Genomic DNA, 17,845 nt, shown 5'->3' on the forward strand with positions numbered 1-17,845 from the left:
GGAACGGGGTCCGAACACTCGGTCCATAACTCAAACACGCTTGCATGTAATAAAATGAAACTCGGTACACATGTTGATCTCATCGTTTCACCTATACCTCGCGCTCTTACTTTTTACCCCAGCTCAACAGGAAGTCGGCTATTGAGGTTTGTTTGTAAAACGCTCGCAATGGAATGTCAAATACTCCTCCTAGAGCTTTGATCCAAATTCGACGAAACTCGGTCAGCGTGAAGTCAAGACATTGAGGATGAAAGTTTGCGAGGGGATTTTTGATATCTCGAACGGTTTGTCCGTGGCGAGGAAACGAAATCATGGCGAGAAACGTGAAACAGGAAGTGTGTTATAACTTCAGCATACATTAACTGATCTTGATGAAACTTCAGCAGTGTGTTCGCTGTAAGAGGACGATCACATGGATGTGACTATTGTGAGTCAAAGTTATAGCGCCACCAACTGGCAGCAGGAAGTGTGTCACTTTCAAAATGCTTTGATATCACCCTTTTATTTTTACCCGATTTGCTTCAAACTTCATATGTATAATGTAAACATACGGCAGATGTAGACCTGTGAATGGATTCTTGATATCTTTGAAACTGTTGCCGTGGCGACGCATCAAACTTTACCCTTCTTTTAGGATGCTTTTAGGATGCTTTTGAGACCCTTAGCATGCTTCAAAATGCATGAAACTCGACAGACACATCACATTTATTAGCCAGTAGACATGTGCAAAGTTTCAGAAACGGGCATGGTGAGGGCTCAGTAGCGCCACCTTTTGACAAAAGTGGGGTTGTTAGTTTTAACTAGAGTTACAAAAATTCGTATCTATATTGTACTCCTCGAGCCGGACAACTTTCTAATTTACACTTATTAGCTAGGACCCACAAAAACTCAGATATTTTTGTTTGAATATGGTCACTCTGAGCCTACATGTCTCTGTCTCTCTGTGTCTTTGGCTGTCTGTGTGTGTGTGAGTGTGCAGGGGGAGGGGGCTTAACCATTTCACTGCTGTGTGTATGGCCTGCATAAAGAAAATACATTTCTCAAGCCTGGTATTTTTTAAATAAGTTTTTATTTTTATTTTTTATAAGTAAAGACATATAACTAGTTTAATTGTAGTGCATTGACAATAATTTTATATAATTAGTTTATTAATCAGATTAACTTGGTCAATAAACTTGGTCTGAAAATTTGGTCCATAAATCAAACACACTTGCATGTAATAATATGAAACTTGGTACACATATAGATCTCATCGTTTCATATATAGCCTACTTCACACTCTTACTTTTTACCCCAGCCCAACAGGAAGACGGTTATTTAGGGTTGTGTTTAAAACACATGCAATGGAATTTAAAGTATTGCTCCTAGAGCACTGAACCAAATTCGACAAAACTCGATCAGCGTGAAGTCAAGACATTAAGGATGAAAAGGTGCCAAGGGATTTTTTATATCTCGAACGGTTTGGCCGTGGCGAGGAAACGAAATTATGGCGAGAAACATGAAACAGGATGTGTGTTATAACTTCAGCATACATTAACTGATCTTGATGAAACTTCAGCAGTGTTTTCGCTGTAAGAGACCGATCACATGGATGTGACTATTGTGAGTCAAAATTATAGCGCCACCAACTGGCAGCAGGAAGTGTGTCACTTTCAAAATGCTTTGAAACCACTCTCTTATTTTTAACCGATTTGCTTCAACTTCATCTGTATAATGTAAATACACGGCAGATGTAGACCTGTGAATGAATTTTTGATATCTTTGATACTGTTGCCGTGGCAACGAATCAAACTTTAACATTCTTTTTTGATGCTTTTGGGACTCTTAGCATGCTTGAAATTGCTTGAAACTCAACAGATACATCACATTTATTAGCCAGTAGACATGTGCAACTATGGCAAAAGATTAAAGTAATGTCAAAAAAGTAAACACTAAAAGCCTCATATCTTTTAAAAATGTAATTATACATCATTTGTTTCTAAATTAAATTATACAAATATTATAACTTCCCCAATTTTTCCTTTTTTTCATTTAAGAATTATGTTTACGTTCAAAAACAGCCAGAATTGTTGTAAAATTCATAAAAAAATAATAATCAGAGTCATACGTAGTGCTATACTGCCCTCTTGTGTTCAATATCAGGTAGGCCTATTGTGTATATTCCCACCGGTTAATCAACGTGTGACTCCGCTGGGACTTGGGAGCTTTTAAATCGCTTACTTAAAACCGAAAGTCGAAATACGGATGTCCGCACAAGACATTAATGGTGTGGAGTAGAGCGAGCATTTTAAATAAATTCCTATTAAGTAGGATTGAACTAAACAGAAAGAATGTTCACTCTGTTCTGCTGGTTCCTCGCTGGTGGATCATATGATTACTTTGTCATAATCTATGACAAAAATGCTATTATAAACCATATTAATAATAGATAATACACATTGCTCTTATTTTTGAAAAATACATTCATGAAAAACAAGATAACAAAAATCATAAAAAAATATAGCCATGGCTGCTATAAATGTTTGAAATGCATAGGACAGATGTTTAATGACGCAGCAACATATAATTGAAAGGCAATTAATAATCTGTCATTACGTCACTGCATTATGATATTACGGCTCCAATACGTGTCACAGTCTTCGTCTGCACCATCCTGTCTGCGTCTCCAGCACTACACTTCCCATGATCCTCTTGTCTGCACACCTGAACTCACTCCCTCATCAGCCTCCCGTTCAGCGTCCTGTTCATCTGTTTCACCTGTCTTCACCTCATTATGTTTGATTCTTCAGTGTATTTAGTTCCCTCTGTTTTAGTCAGTCTTTGTCGGTCGATGTTGAATGTTGCGTTGTATATCCCGTCTTCCTGCCTGTATTTTGGAATTAAATGTCTCTTGATCGAGATTCTGTTCTCCGCCCGTTCTTCTGCCTGCACCCGCACCGTGACAGATCGACCGACCGCCAAATAATGGATTTTGCAGCAGTGCAACTTCTCCTCCTGGAGCAGGAGGATCAATCCCTCGAGGCCCACACACAGAGGTATTTGGACTTGATACCTCACGTTCACTATGATGATACCAGCCTCTGTGTGTTCTTCCGGGCAGGCCTAAACGCTGAAACCCAGGCACGCCTGCCCGGAGAGGGGCCTCGAGGGAACTTCGCGGCCTATGTGGAGTGGGTGCTGGTGTCATGTGGATCTTCTTTCACCGTGGACGACGGCACCAGCCCCACTCCAACGCCAGGGACCGTCCAGCCCGAGACCGTCCAGCCGGAGCCCGAGACCGTCCAGCCAGAGCCCGAGACCGTCCAGCCAGAGCCAGAGCCCGAGACCGTCCAGCCAGAGCCAGAGCCCGAGACCGTCCAGCCAGAGCCAGAGCCCGAGACCGTCCAGCCAGAGCCAGAGCCCGAGACCGTCCAGCCAGAGCCAGAGCCCGAGACCGTCCAGCCAGAGCCAGAGCCCGAGACCGTCCAGCCAGAGCCAGAGCCCGAGACCGTCCAGCCAGAGCCAGAGCCCGAGACCGTCCAGCCAGAGCCAGAGCCCGAGACCGTCCAGCCAGAGCCAGAGCCCGAGACCGTCCAGCCAGAGCCAGAGCCCGAGACCGTCCAGCCAGGGCCAGAGCCCGAGACCGTCCAGCCAGAGCCAGAGCCCGAGACCGTCCAGCCAGAGCCCGAGACCGTCCAGCCAGAGCCAGAGACCGTCCAGCCAGAGCCCGAGACCAGGATCCCACCCTGCCTCCCTCTCCCGCCTCCTCTCATCTGTCCCCGTTCTTCTCTCCTGCCCTTCAGCTCCCCTGACCCAGCCTGGTCCGTGGATCCCCGGTCTTCGCCTCACACCTCCTCCTCTGAGACACTTCCTCGGCCCCCGGTCCCATCGGCTCCCCCGTGGCTGCTACCTCCCTCAGCTCCTCCATGGTCCCACAGTCCACCAGCTCGGCCAGGCTCCCTCGTCCCTCCGAACTCCCTGCACTCCCTCGTCATCCTCCCTTCACCTTTGGACTTCCTTCCCTTGGCTCCGCCCCGTCATGTCACCCCCCCGGTTCAGTTGGACTCCTCACTCCCTCCAGTCACCCGTCAGCCCTCACGCACTCTGACCTCACCGTGTCCCTCTGTGCCCCTGTCAGCACTTCGGTCACCAGAGCCTGCGGTGTCCCCTAGCTCCCTCGGTCCCTCCTCAGCATCCATCATCGTCGGTCCCTCAGCTACACCCTGGTCTCCTCTCCCATCCGCTCCGCCCCTGTCAGTCGGCCCCCTGGTGTTGCCAGCCCCACTACCATCGGCTCCACCAGGGGTCCTCCCTCCAGCTGCTCCGCCCTGGTCTCACCCTCAGCCTGCTCCGCCCTGGTCTCGCCCTCAGCCTGCTCCGCCCTGGCCACGCCCTCAGCCTGCTTTGCCCTGGGGACGCCCTCAGCCTGCTCCGCCCTGGTCTCGCCCTCAGCCTGCTCCACCCTGGCCACGCCCTCAGCCTGCTCCGCCCTGGCCACGCCCTCAGCCTGCTCCGCCCTGGCCACGCCCTCAGCCTGCTCCGCCCTGGCCACGCCCTCAGCCTGCTCCGCCCGGGCCACGCCCTCAGCCTGCTCCGCCCTGGCCCCGCCCCGCCCAGCCCCCAGTTCGTCCCCCCTCCTTCCTCTGTTATGCGGCGTGAGGTCACGCCTCCCGGGAGGGGGGAGTTCTGTCACAGTCTTCGTCTGCACCATCCTGTCTGCGTCTCCAGCACTACACTTCCCATGATCCTCTTGTCTGCACACCTGAACTCACTCCCTCATCAGCCTCCCGTTCAGCGTCCTGTTCATCTGTTTCACCTGTCTTCACCTCATTATGTTTGATTCTTCAGTGTATTTAGTTCCCTCTGTTTTAGTCAGTCTTTGTCGGTCGATGTTGAATGTTGCGTTGTATATCCCGTCTTCCTGCCTGTATTTTGGAATTAAATGTCTCTTGATCGAGATTCTGTTCTCCGCCCGTTCTTCTGCCTGCACCCGCACCGTGACAATACGGTGCAGCACAAAGCACTTATGTGCATCCGGAGCGGAGAATGATGTGCTTGAAGCCACATGAAGTTACAGCGCAGTGAGTCCGTATTGAAAAGTTCAAAGCACAAAGGAAATACATATTTATGAACAGTGTATTATACATTATCTATCTATGCAATAGTTTATTGAGCCTTTTCTTTTAAAGGTTTTAAATTTCAGTTACTGTGTGCGTGAAGAACAATTATAGTGCTCTGACTCTAGTGTTGTGATCTAACCGACAGCGTCCGACACCCAGTAGAAAGTAACACGGTTAAGTTACAGCAATAAAGTCCAGCAAGAAAAAGTTTCTTCATTCGAAAATATAGACCTTTAGACCTTTATCTTCAAGATCCAGTATAATAGGATTAACATTCAATCATCTTGAAGATCGTTTCATCATTGACTGTAACCGAATGTGACGTGCTGTTTGAATGCTGAATGGAGAATGACTGACAGGCGCAGAGAGGGAAAAGTTTGTGTTCTTGAATTTAATGACTTAAATATTAATTTCTATATCACATAATAGCTTCAGAACACTAATAATACAGTACACAAAAACTTTATGGTACTTTAGAAAGTTTTTGTGCCTTTGTGCCTAACATAGAATAGTATATATGCACAATATAGAATTTGAATCAGCCTCGTCAAAGATGGCAGTGTCAGAGCCGATACCGATCCTGAGTATCTAATCGGCGCACTTCTTTTCAACAGTCAAATTGAAATTGAAATTGAAATTGCTTGAAACTCAACAGATACATCACATTTATTAGCCAGTAGACATGTGCAAAGTTTCAGAAACGGGCATTGTGCAAGGACTAAATAGCGCCACCTTTTGACAAAAGTGGGGTTGTTAGTTTTATCTACAGTTACAAAAATCGTTATATACATTGTACTCCTCAAGCCGGACAACTTTCTAATACATAGTCATTAGCTCGGACCAAGAGGAAGTCCGATATTTTGGTTTGAATATGGTGAGCCTCTCTCTGAGCCTACGTCCCTGTATGGCAAGCCCTTTTAACATTTAAAAGCTAAGTTTGCCTGTCCGGAATTAACATTGTAGATATCAACAACGTCTTTCTGTCTATTCGTAATTACATTTTGGATAGTTTGTATTATCATTTAAGATATCTGTAACATAATTGTGACTATAGTCGAAATGACAGAGTATGGCAAGCCGTTTTAACATTTAATCATAAAAGGGCCAAAGCCTTCGGCACCGCCACCCGGGTGCATTTAGGTAACTAAAGGAACCGGGGTTGCGGTGCCACCGGCTTGGGCCCGCCATCGCTGCTCGCAGCTATATTTTTCCTTGGGATTATTATTCTTCTTTAGTATTATTATTATTTTGCTACCTTTTGGGCACTTTTGGGGCCCTTAACGTGCTCGAAAACTCTTGAAACTTTGCACACGGGTCAGAACCCGCGGCCATCAGAGCTGGGCTGAAGCTGGTACCTGGGCGTGGCAGGGGGGCTCGTCAGCGCCCCCTGGAACGGGGTCCGAACACTCGGTCCATAACTCAAACACGCTTGCATGAAATAATATGAAACTCGGTACACGTTGATCTCATCGTTTCATCTATACCTCGCGCTCTTACTTTTTACCCCAGCCCAACAGGAAGTCGGCTATTGAGGTTTGTTTGTAAAACGCTCGCAATGGTATTTGAAATACTCCTCCTAGAGCTTTGATCCAAATTCGACGAAACTCGGTCAGCGTGAAGTCAAGACATTGAGGATGAAAGCTTGTGTGGGGATTTTTGATATCTCGAACGGTTTTTCCGTGGCGAGGAAACGAAATCATGGCGAGAAACGTGAAACAGGATGTGTGTTATAACTTCAGCATACATTAACTGATCTTGATGAAACTTCAGCAGTGTGTTCGCTGTAAGAGGACGATCACATGGATGTGACTATTGTGAGTCAAAGTTATAGCGCCACCAACTGGCAGCAGGAAGTGTGTCACTTTCAAAATGCTTTGAAATCACCCTTTTATTTTTACCCGATTTGCTTCAAACTTCATCTGTATAATGTAAACATAGGGCAGATGTAGACCTGTGAATGGATTCTTGATATCTTTGAAACTGTTGCCGTGGCGACGCATCAAACTTTACCATTCTTTTAGGATGCTTTTGAGACCCTTAGCATGCTTTAAATTGCATGAAACTCGACAGACACATCAAATTTATTAGCCAGTAGACATGTGCAAAGTTGCAGAAACGGGCGTGGTGAGGGCTCAGTAGCGCCACCTTTTGACAAAAGTGGGGTTGTTAGTTTTATCTACAGTTACAAAAATCGGTATGCATATTGTACTCCTCGAGCCGGACAACTTTCTAATTGACACTCATTAGCTAGGACCCACAGAAAGTCAGATATGTTTGTTTGAATGTGGTATTGCTCAATCTGAGCCTACATCTCTGTCTTTGCCTGTCTGTGTGTGTATGTGTGTGTGTTTGTAGGGGGAGGGGTCTTAACCATTTCACTGCTGTGTGTATGGCCTGCATAAAAAATAAATGCCTTAAGCCTGGTATTTTTTTAAATAAGTTTTTTATTTTTTATAAGTAAAGGCATATAACCAGTTTAATTGTAGTGCATTGACAATAGTTTTATATAATTAGTTTATTAATTAAATTAACTTGGTCCATAAACTTGATCTGAAAATTTGGTCCATAAATCAAACACACTTGCATGTAATAATATGAAACTTGGTACACATATAGATCTCATCGTTTCATATATACTTCACACTCTTACTTTTTACCCCAGCCCAACAGGAAGTCGGCTATTTAGGGTTGTGTTTAAAACACATGCAATGGAATTTCAAGTATTGCTCCTAGAGCACTAAACCAAATTCGACGAAACTCGATCAGCGTGAAGTCAAGACATTAAGGATGAAAAAGTGGCAAGGGATTTTTGATATCTCGAACGGTTTGGCCGTGGCGAGGAAACGAAATTATGGCGAGAAACGTGAAACGGATGTGTGTTATAACTTCAGCATACATTAACTGATCTTGATGAAACTTCAGCAGTGTCTTCGCTGTAAGAGGACGATCACATGGATGTGACTATTGTGAGTCAAAGTTATAGTGCCACCAACTGGTAGCAGGAAGCGTGTCACTTTCAAAATGCTTTGAACTCACCCTTTTATTTTTACCCGATTTGCTTCAAACTTCATCTGTATAATGTAAACATACGGCAGATGTAGACCTGTGAACGGATTCTTGATATCTTTGATACTGTTTCTGTGGCAACGCATCAAACTTTAACATTCTTTTAGGATGCTTTTGGGACTATTAGCATGCTTGAAATTGCTTAAAACAGATAGATACAGATAGCTCGACAGATACATCACATTTATTAGCCAGTAGACATGTGCAACTATGGCAAAAGATTAAAGTAATGTCAAAAAAGTAAACACTAAAAGCCTCATATCTTCAAAAAATTTAATTATACATAATTTGTTTCTAAATGATATTATACAAATATTATAACTAAACCAATTTTTCCCTTTTTTCATTTAATAATTATTTTTACGTTCAAAAACAGCCAGAATCGTTGTAAAATTTAGAAAAAAAATAATAATCTGAGTCATACGTAGTGCTATACTGCCCTCTTGTGTTCAATATCAGGTAGGCCTATTGTGTATATTCCCACCGGTTAATCAACGTGTGACTCCGCTGGGACTTTTAGAGTTTTTAAATCGCTTACTTAAAACCGAAAGTCAAAATACGGATGTCCGCACAAGGCATTAATGGTGTGGAGTAGAGCGAGCATTTTAAATAAATTCCTATTAAGTAGGATTGAACTAAACAGAATGAATGTTCACTCTGTTCTGCTGGTTCCTCGCTGGTGGATCATATGATCATTTTGTCGTAATCTATGACAAAAATGCTATTATAAACTATATTAATAGATAATACACATTGCTCTTTGTATTGTTGAAAAATACATTCATGAAAAACAAGATAACAAAAATCAAAAAGATATAGCTATGGGTACTATAAAATTGCTACTAAACATTTTTGAAATGTATAGCACAGATGTTTAATGAGGCAGCAACATATAATTGAAAGGCAATTAATAATCTGTCATTGCGTCACTGTATTATAATATTAAAGGCTCCAATACAGTGCAGCACAAAGCACTTATGTGCATCCCGAGCGGAGAATGATGTGCTTGAAGCCACATGAAGTTACAGCGCATTGAGTCCGTATTGAAAAGTTCAAAGCACAAAGGAAATACATATTTATGAACAGTGTATTATACATTATCTATCTATGCAATAGTTTATTGAGCCTTTTCTTTTAACGGTTTTAAATTTCAGTTACTGTGTGCGTGAAGAACAATTATAGTGCTCTGACTCTAGTGTTGTGATCTAACCGACAGCGTCCGACACCCGGTAGAAAGTAACACGATTAAGTTACAGCAATAAAGTCCAACAAGAAAAAGTTTCTTCATTCGAAACCATAGACCTTTAGACCTTTATCTTAAAGATCGAGTTTAATAGGATTAACATTGGATCATCTTGAAGATCGTTTCATCATTGACTGTAACCGAATGCGACGCGCTGTTTGAATGCTGAATGGAGAATGACTGACAGCCGCAGAGAGGGAAAAGTTTACGTGTTCTTGAATTTAATGACTTAAATATTAATTTCTATATCACATAATGGCTTCAGAACAATTATAATGCAGTGCACGAAAACTTTATGGTACTTTAGAAAGTTTTGTGCCTTTTGTGGGGATTAACAATAACATAAAATAGCATATGCACAATATAGGATTTGAATCAGCCTCGTCTGATCAATACCCGATCCGGCAAAGATGGCAGTATCAGAGCCGATACCGATCCTGAGTATCTAATCGGCGCATCCCTAACTACTAAAATGTAAACACACGGCAGATGTATACCTGGATGTACACCTGAGCTTTCAGAAGGTTGCTCACGCATACTTTGTGGTTGATATGTGCCCTCGATGCGCACTTTTGCAGAGCCCTCACTGATGCAAGCTCTTCAGCACACTTCTTTTCGACAGTCATAGCGGGGGTACGTTTTTGCTCGTCGTGCAGAATAACCCTAAAGGCACCAAGGTCGCGGTGCCACCGGCTTATATATATATATACAGTATATATATATGTATTTATATGTATATATATGTAAATATAGCTGTGAGCAGCGATGAAGGGCCAAAGCCGGCAGTACCGCCACCCCGCTGCCTTTAGGTAACTAAAGGCACCGGGGTTGCGGTGCCACCGGCTTGGGCCCGCAATCGCTGCTCGCAGCTATATTTATTATTATTAGGGCCCAAGCCCTGAAAGGGCGAAGGCCCTATTGTTTTCCTAACGATTATTAGGGCCCAAGCCCTGAAAGGGCGAAGGCCCTATTGTTTTCCTAACGATTATTATTATTATTAGGGCCCAAGCCCTGAAAGGGCGAAGGCCCTATTGTTTTCCTTCCGATTATTAGGGCCCAAGCCCTGAAAGGGCGAAGGCCCTATTGTTTTCCTAAGGATTATTATTATTATTAGGGCCCAAGCCCTGGAAGGGCGAAGGCCCTATTGTTTTCCTTAGGATTATTATTATTATTATTATTATTTATACGACTATTCGGGCACTTTTGGGGCCCTTAACATGCTCAAAAACTCTTGAAACTTAGCACACGGGTCAGAACCCGCGGCCATCAGGGCCGGGCTGAAGATGGTACCCGGGCGTGGCAGGGGGGCTAGACAGCGCCCCCTGGAACGGGGTCCGAAAACTTGGTCCATAAATCAAACACGCTTGCATGTAATAATATGAAACTCGGTGCACATATAGATCTCATCGTTCATATATACCTCAAACTATTACTTTTTACCCCAGCCCAACAGGAAGTCGGTTATTTAGGGTTGTTCATAAAACACTCGCAATGGAATTTGAAGTACTACTCCTAGAGAATTCAAACTCACGGCACGAAACTCGGTCAGCATGAAGTCAAGGCATTGACGATGAAAGTTTGCGAGGGGATTTTTGATATCTCGAACGGTTTGGCCATGGCGAGGAAACGAAATTATGGCGAGAAACGTGAAACAGGAAGTGTGTTATAACTTCAGCATACATTAACTGATCTTGATGAAACTTCAGCAGTATGTTCGCTGTAAGAGGACGATCACATGGATGTGACTATTGTGAGTCAGAGTTATAGCGCCACCAACTGGCAGCAGGAAGTGTGTCACTTTCAAAATGCTTTGAACTCACCCTTTTATTTTTACCCGATGTGCTTCAAACTTAATCTGTATAATGTAAATACATAGCAGATGAAGACCTGTGAATGGATTCTTGATATCTTTGATACTGTTGCCGTGGCAACGCATCAAACTTTAAAATTCTTTTTTTTTATGATTTTGAGACTCTTAGCGGCTTTTGGGGCCCTTAACGGGTTTGAAAACTCTTGAAACTTTGCACACAGGTCAGATCCCACAGCCATCAGAGCCGGGCTGAAGATGGTACCTGGGTGTGGCAGGGGGGCTAGACAGCGCCCCCTGGAACGGGGTCCGAACACTTGGTCCATAAATCAAACACGCTTGCATGTAATAATATGAAACTCGGTACACATGTTGATCTCATCGTTTCATCTATACCTCACGCTCTTACTTTTTACCCCAGCCAAACAGGAAGTCGGCTATTGAGGTTTGTTTGTAAAACGCTCGCAATGGAATGTGCAATACTCCTCCTAGAAAATTCAAACACACGGCACGAAACTCGGTCAGCATGAAGTCAAGGCATTGAGGATGAAAGTTTGCGAGGGGATTTTTGATATCTCGAACGGTTTGGCCGTGGCGAGGAAACAAAATTATGGCGAGAAACGTGAAACAGGAAGTGTGTTATAACTTCAGCATACATTAACTGATCTTGATGAAACTTCAGCAGTGTGTTCACTGTAAGAGGCTGATTACATGGATGTGACTATTGTGAGTCAAAGTTATAGCGCCACCAACTGGCAGCAGGAAGTGTGTCACTTTCAAAATGCTTTGATATCACCCTCTTATTTTTAACCGATTTGCTTCAAACTTCATCTGTATAATGTAAAAATACAGCAGATGTAGACCTGTGAATGGATTCTTGATATCTTTGATACTGTTGCTGTGGCAACAAATCAAACTTTAACATTCTTTTTTGATACTTTTGGGACTCTTAGCATGCTTGAAATTGCTTGAAACAGATAGATACAGATAGCTCGACAGATACATCACATTTATTAGCCAGTAGGCATGTGCAACTTTGGCAAAAGATTAAAGTAATGTCAAAAAAGTAAACAGTAAACACTAAAAGCCTCATATCTTCTAAAAATGTAATTATACATCATTTGTTTCTAAATTAAATTATACAAATATTATAATTAAACCAGTTTTTCCCTTTTTTCATTTAAGAATTATGTTTACGTTCAAAAACAGCCAGAATGGTTTTAAAATTCAGAAGAAGAAAAAATAATCTGAGTCATACGTAGTGCTATACTGCCCTCTTGTGTTCAATATCAGGTAGGCCTATTTTGTATATTCCCACCGGTTAATCAACGTGTGACTCCGCTGGGACTCGGGAACTTTTAAATCGCTTACTTAAAACCGAAAGTCAAAATACAGATATCCGCACAAGACATTAATGTTGTGGAGTAGAGCAAGCATTTTAAATAAATTCCTATTAAGTAGGATTGAACTAAACAGAATGAACGTTCACTCTGTTCTGCTGGTTCCTCGCTGTTGGCGCGCACAGTTATGAATGCTTGTGCAGCCATGAGTTTTAGTTTAATTTTAAAATTAGCGCAATTTCGGGATTTGTATTATTTGAATTTATTTTTAAAAAACACAATGTTGAGTTTTATTGTAACACTGTTTAATCGCGCCCACGGTTATATTTTGTATATTATATATAATTATAATGTATTTCTGTATAAAATAATACTACAATAAAAAACACATTTGTGACCGACCTGATCCAGCAAAATTAGTCACAGTGACCCAAATTTAAAAATTGAGATTTTGATATTAATGGAAAGAGGACACTGTAAGCTTTCAAATGATACCTTGGTCATACCTTGAATGGTTGTAACGATATACAGATTTGAATTCTGGTCGTCTGCCCTTTTTTTTCCAATTGAAAACCTAAGAAAATCGCTTTTAAAGTTTTTTTGCCCGTTTTTTTTTTTTTTTTTTTTATATCTTTCAAAATCCATAGCATTTTAAGGGATAAACTATTTATTTTATATAGCTTAATTTGACCAAATAGATTAACATATATAAATGCAATTTAACGAGGCTGAAACTCAACTTATTTTTAATTTTTTTGAAATAAATAATTAAAAAGTCACTTTTACAAAAATGTTCTAAAATCAGAAAGATTAAAGAGGAGTCAGAGAGAAAATTCAGTTTTCATACGGATTAGCCCACATAAGCAGAGAGCAGTCTGTTTTCTTTCATTTTGAATGGTTGTGTTTAAAAGTAGACATTTCAATATATATGTCTGTGAGGATACCTTAAACGCTGACTTTCGGTTCATGAGACAAGCTTCAGTTCACGTGCCGCGCGTCTCCGCGTCGTGATTAGGCCTAGCCTATTGTCTGCAATTTATTTCTTATTATTAAATCCTAGTAATTGGTTGATGAAACATTGATTTAAATTAAGATAATTATTTTAAAACGAAATTTACTTTAAAGAAAGGCTTTGTGCTTGCATGTTTAAGCTATGTGAAAGTTTTAGTGCTGCTTCCAGAGAACGGTCACGTTCGGATTGTTTTTCCTCATAAATGCGAACACGGAAAATAAAATAAAGATTTTATGTTCTGGAGAGAGTCAACCCTTCTTCATCGGGTGAGTATTACTTTTGGTTTGTGCAGTGTGGTTCACATAGGCCAATTTATTAAAATATTTAATTATCTGGGAATTGGATCTCCTCCATAATGCTGAAATTGCCCAATTTAAAAAAAAAAATTAGTAATAATTTAAGTTTTGTGGTGTAAGTCTACGTATTTTATAATGTTAACTTCAAATAATACTAATAGCCTAGTAATTTAAAGATGTTGTAGCTAGCATTGGGTCTGGACGTGAAGGATAACTTCGGGAGTTGAAGGGACGTGTCGGTGTCGTGATTCTGTCTTCTCACACCGCGACACAGGTTCGTGGGTCTGAGTGTCGCGATCGTTACAGCCTTACATAGGCTATATTCTTCTTGCAGATAAATATACTCACGCAGTTTAGGTTAGAAGCCTCCAGTGAGTTCAACGTTTCAGGGGATACCCGGGAAATGCTCAGAGGTGACGAGGGGAGTTGAGAAGAGCAATGTTTATTTCAGCGAATTTAAAGCTTTGACAACTTTAATCGTTATTTAAATACCTTTACTCAATTATCTCGACTACGAAACCCTGTGAGATTATTTTTGAATGTCTGTTCTTTGAAATTAGCAAAAAAAAAAATTTTTTTTTTTTTTGTTTTTTTGTTATTTCATGGTTTTTCCACATAATCGGCCCATATCTTAAAATGGAAGGTTGCAACTTCCGACTCATTTCGCCAGAGCGGGTCACATTTGATTTTTATTTTTTAAACAATGTAATGTGTAACCTAAAAATAAACAGATTATTTGATAAATGGTATATTTAAATCTGCATATTGTAGCCTAATATCTGCAGGGCAGCCTAGTAAATGTATGCTTCATTTTTCATTAGTAAATTTGATCAATAAATTCAATAATTTAGAATAATAAGACACTATAGGGCTGTTACCCTAGGTAAGGCTGATCAAATTAAATCGGTTACACAATAATGTTACGAGATTGGTTTAACAGGAGTCAATTAAAAATCGCTGTAAAGAACGATACTTTTAAACATAACCCTAAATCACCATAAGGTGTCGCCAGATGACCGTCTTAATGAACGAGTCATGGATTCAAAATGCTGAATCATTCAGTAATGAGAAAACACATTGCTTTGAGATGCGCGATGGGTCGCTGTGATCTTTGTTTAACTATTTTCTCTGCTGAAACAGAAAAAAGTCAATATTGCATCTAAAAAGTCAATATTGCATATAAAATGTAAGTGACTTGACTTGTGTGTGTGACTATGTTTGTTGTAGTGATAAGAGTTGCACCCTTGTTAAAGTTTAAGGCCTTGTGTTTTTGGATATATATCTTTCTTTCTTTTTTTTTTCTTTTTTTACAAAATATGCATATAACCCATATATTTTAGATTTATTATTTGCTTTAAATTAAATTAAGATTGTATTTTTGGTAATTGAACCTGAATGAATTTAAAAATGAATGTGCTATATTTCAGATCATATATTTGTTTTTCTTAAAATTTGAACTAACTTTATTCTCAGCTGAATTATAAATATTTTATTTCTGTATGAATTAAAAACACATTTGATTTTTCTTTATTAATCAATGTAGAATGTGTAACTGAAATATAAACAGATTAGGGCTCTGTTCGAGGACAAGTAACTAAAACCAATGCGACATGATGAATGTTTGTTTCCCAAACCATCTCAGAGTAACAGCTTACTTTTCTTTCTTACTATATTCTTTCTTACTATAAACTGTGCTGTAGAGCTTGCATCAGTCAAAGCAGGGTTACATTTTGCATGTCGTGCACAATAAACCTAAAGGCACCAGGGTGGCGGTGCCACCGGCTTCATATATATATGTATATATACAGTATATATACAGTATATATATATATATATATATAGCTGTGATCCGCGATGAAGGGCCAAAGCCAGTGGCATGGCCACCCTGGTGCTTTTAGGTAACTAAGGAACCGGGGTTGCGGTGCCACCGGCTTGGGCCCTTCATCGCTGCTCGCAGCTATATTTAGGGCCCGAGCACTAACAGTGCGAGGACCCTATTGAAACTGTTAGGGTTATTTTTTTTTTTTTCTTTTTTCTGCAAAGTAAGTGCCATTTTCGGGGCCGCAACATGCTCAAAAACTCACCAAATTTGGCACGCATGTCAGGACTGGTGAAAAATTTCGTATTTTGTGGGTTTCGCGGATGGGCGGGGCAAAATGGCTCGCTAGCGCCACCTAGAAAATTGGAAAAAATTAGCCCCTCGTCCACGTTCAACCTACATGCACAAAATTTGGTGGGGACGTGTATCATATCAAGACGCACAAAAAAGCCTCAATAACCCATACCCTAAACTCGACAGGAGGTCTGCCATTTTGAATTTGGCGGCCATTTTTGGACGATTTACAGACTCCGTACTTTAACGAACTCCTCCTAGGGATTTAGTCGGATCGACTTAAAATTTCTGCTGTGCCTTCTAAAGGCATTGACGATGTAAAGTTGTGCTATCTGCGCATTTTCGTCGATGGGCGTGTCCGTGGTGTCGAAGATTCGCCATGAAACAGGAAGTTGTAGTAACTTGGCTGTAAATGCCCAGATCTGCACGAAATTTTACACATTTGACAAGAGTCCCGCCCTGAACAAATCTACATGCCGACATTCACCCACAGTCATAGCGCCACCTGCTGGCAACAGGAAGTGTCCTTTAACGAAGCAGCCCCCGCCGCTTGTTGGACCGACATGTACGAAATTTCTGTGGTACTTCTACCATGACCAGACGCACAAAAAAGCCTCAAGAACCCATACCCTAAACTCGACAGGAAGTCCGCCATTTTGAATTTGGCGACCGATTTGGGACGATTTACACACTCCGTACTTTAACGAACTCCTCCTAGGGATTTAGTCGGATCAACTTAAAATTTCTGCTGTGCCTTCTAAAGGCATTGACGATGTAAAGTTGTGCTATCTGCGCATTTTCGTCGATGGGCGTGGCCCTGGCGTCGATGATTCGCCATGAAAAAGGAAGTTGTAGTAACTTGGCTGTAAATGCCCAGATCTGCACAAAATTTAACACATTTGACAAGAGTCCCGCCCTGAACAAATCTACATGCCGACATTCACCCACAGTCATAGCGCCACCTGCTGGCAATTGGAAGTGACCTTTAATGAAGCAGCGTAGCAAATTCACAGCCGCACCGGCTGAGCTGCAAAATATGCAACGCGGCCGCCTCACACCCCGACGCGCTACAGGTGCGAGGGCCCGCCCATCGCTGCTTGCAGCTTTAATTTTTTTTATTTTTTATTTTTTCTGCAAAATAAGCGCCATTTTCGGGGCCGCAACATGCTCAAAACTCACCAAATTTGGCACGCATGTCAGGACTGGTGAAAAATTTCGCATTTTGTGGGTTTCGCGGATGGGCGGGGCAAAATGGCTCGCTAGCGCCACCTAGAAAATTGGAAAAAATTAGCCCCTCGTCCACGTTCAACCTACATGCACGAAATTTGGTGGGGACGTGAAGCATATCAAGACGCACAAAAAAGCCTCAAGAACCCATACCCTAAACTCGACAGGAGGTCCGCCATTTTGAATTTGGCGGCCATTTTTGGACGATTTACAGACTCCGTACTTTAACGAACTCCTCCTAGGGATTTAGTCGGATCGACTTAAAATTTCTGCTGTGCATTGTAAAGGCATTGACGATGTAAAGTTGTGCTATCTGCGCGTTTTCGTCGATGGGCGTGTCCGTGGCGTCGAAGATTCGCCATGAAACAGGAAGTTGTAGTAACTTGGCTGTAAATGCCCAGATCTGCACGAAATTTTACACATTTGACAAGAGTCCCGCCCTGAACAAATCTACATGCCGACATTCACCCACAGTCATTGCGCCACCTGCTGGCAACAGGAAGTGACCTTTAACGAAGCAGCCCCCGCCGCTTGTTTGACCGACATGTACGAAATTTCTGTGGTACATCTACCATGACCAGACGCACAAAAAAGCCTCAAGAACCCATACCCTAAACTCGACAGGAAGTCCGCCATTTTGAA

The 17,845-nt window shown here is 41.8% G+C and overlaps 1 pseudogene across 1 annotated transcript in view; it reads left to right on the plus strand.

Moving 5' to 3' along the window:
* The first annotated feature begins 2,964 nt into the window (after window positions 1-2,964).
* The window catches only part of LOC120477365 (uncharacterized), a 104,783-nt pseudogene continuing 89,902 nt past the window's right edge, over window positions 2,965-17,845 (plus strand). Inside the window, exon 1 of the transcript XR_016168202.1 lies at window positions 2,965-3,214. The product of XR_016168202.1 is annotated as an uncharacterized LOC120477365 (transcript). The remainder of the gene's footprint in view (window positions 3,215-17,845) is intronic.

Source organism: Pimephales promelas, chromosome 4, assembly GCF_988280905.1.
Source record: "Pimephales promelas chromosome 4, fPimPro1.hap1.1, whole genome shotgun sequence".
In the NCBI taxonomy this organism is placed as follows: domain Eukaryota; kingdom Metazoa; phylum Chordata; class Actinopteri; order Cypriniformes; family Leuciscidae; genus Pimephales; species Pimephales promelas.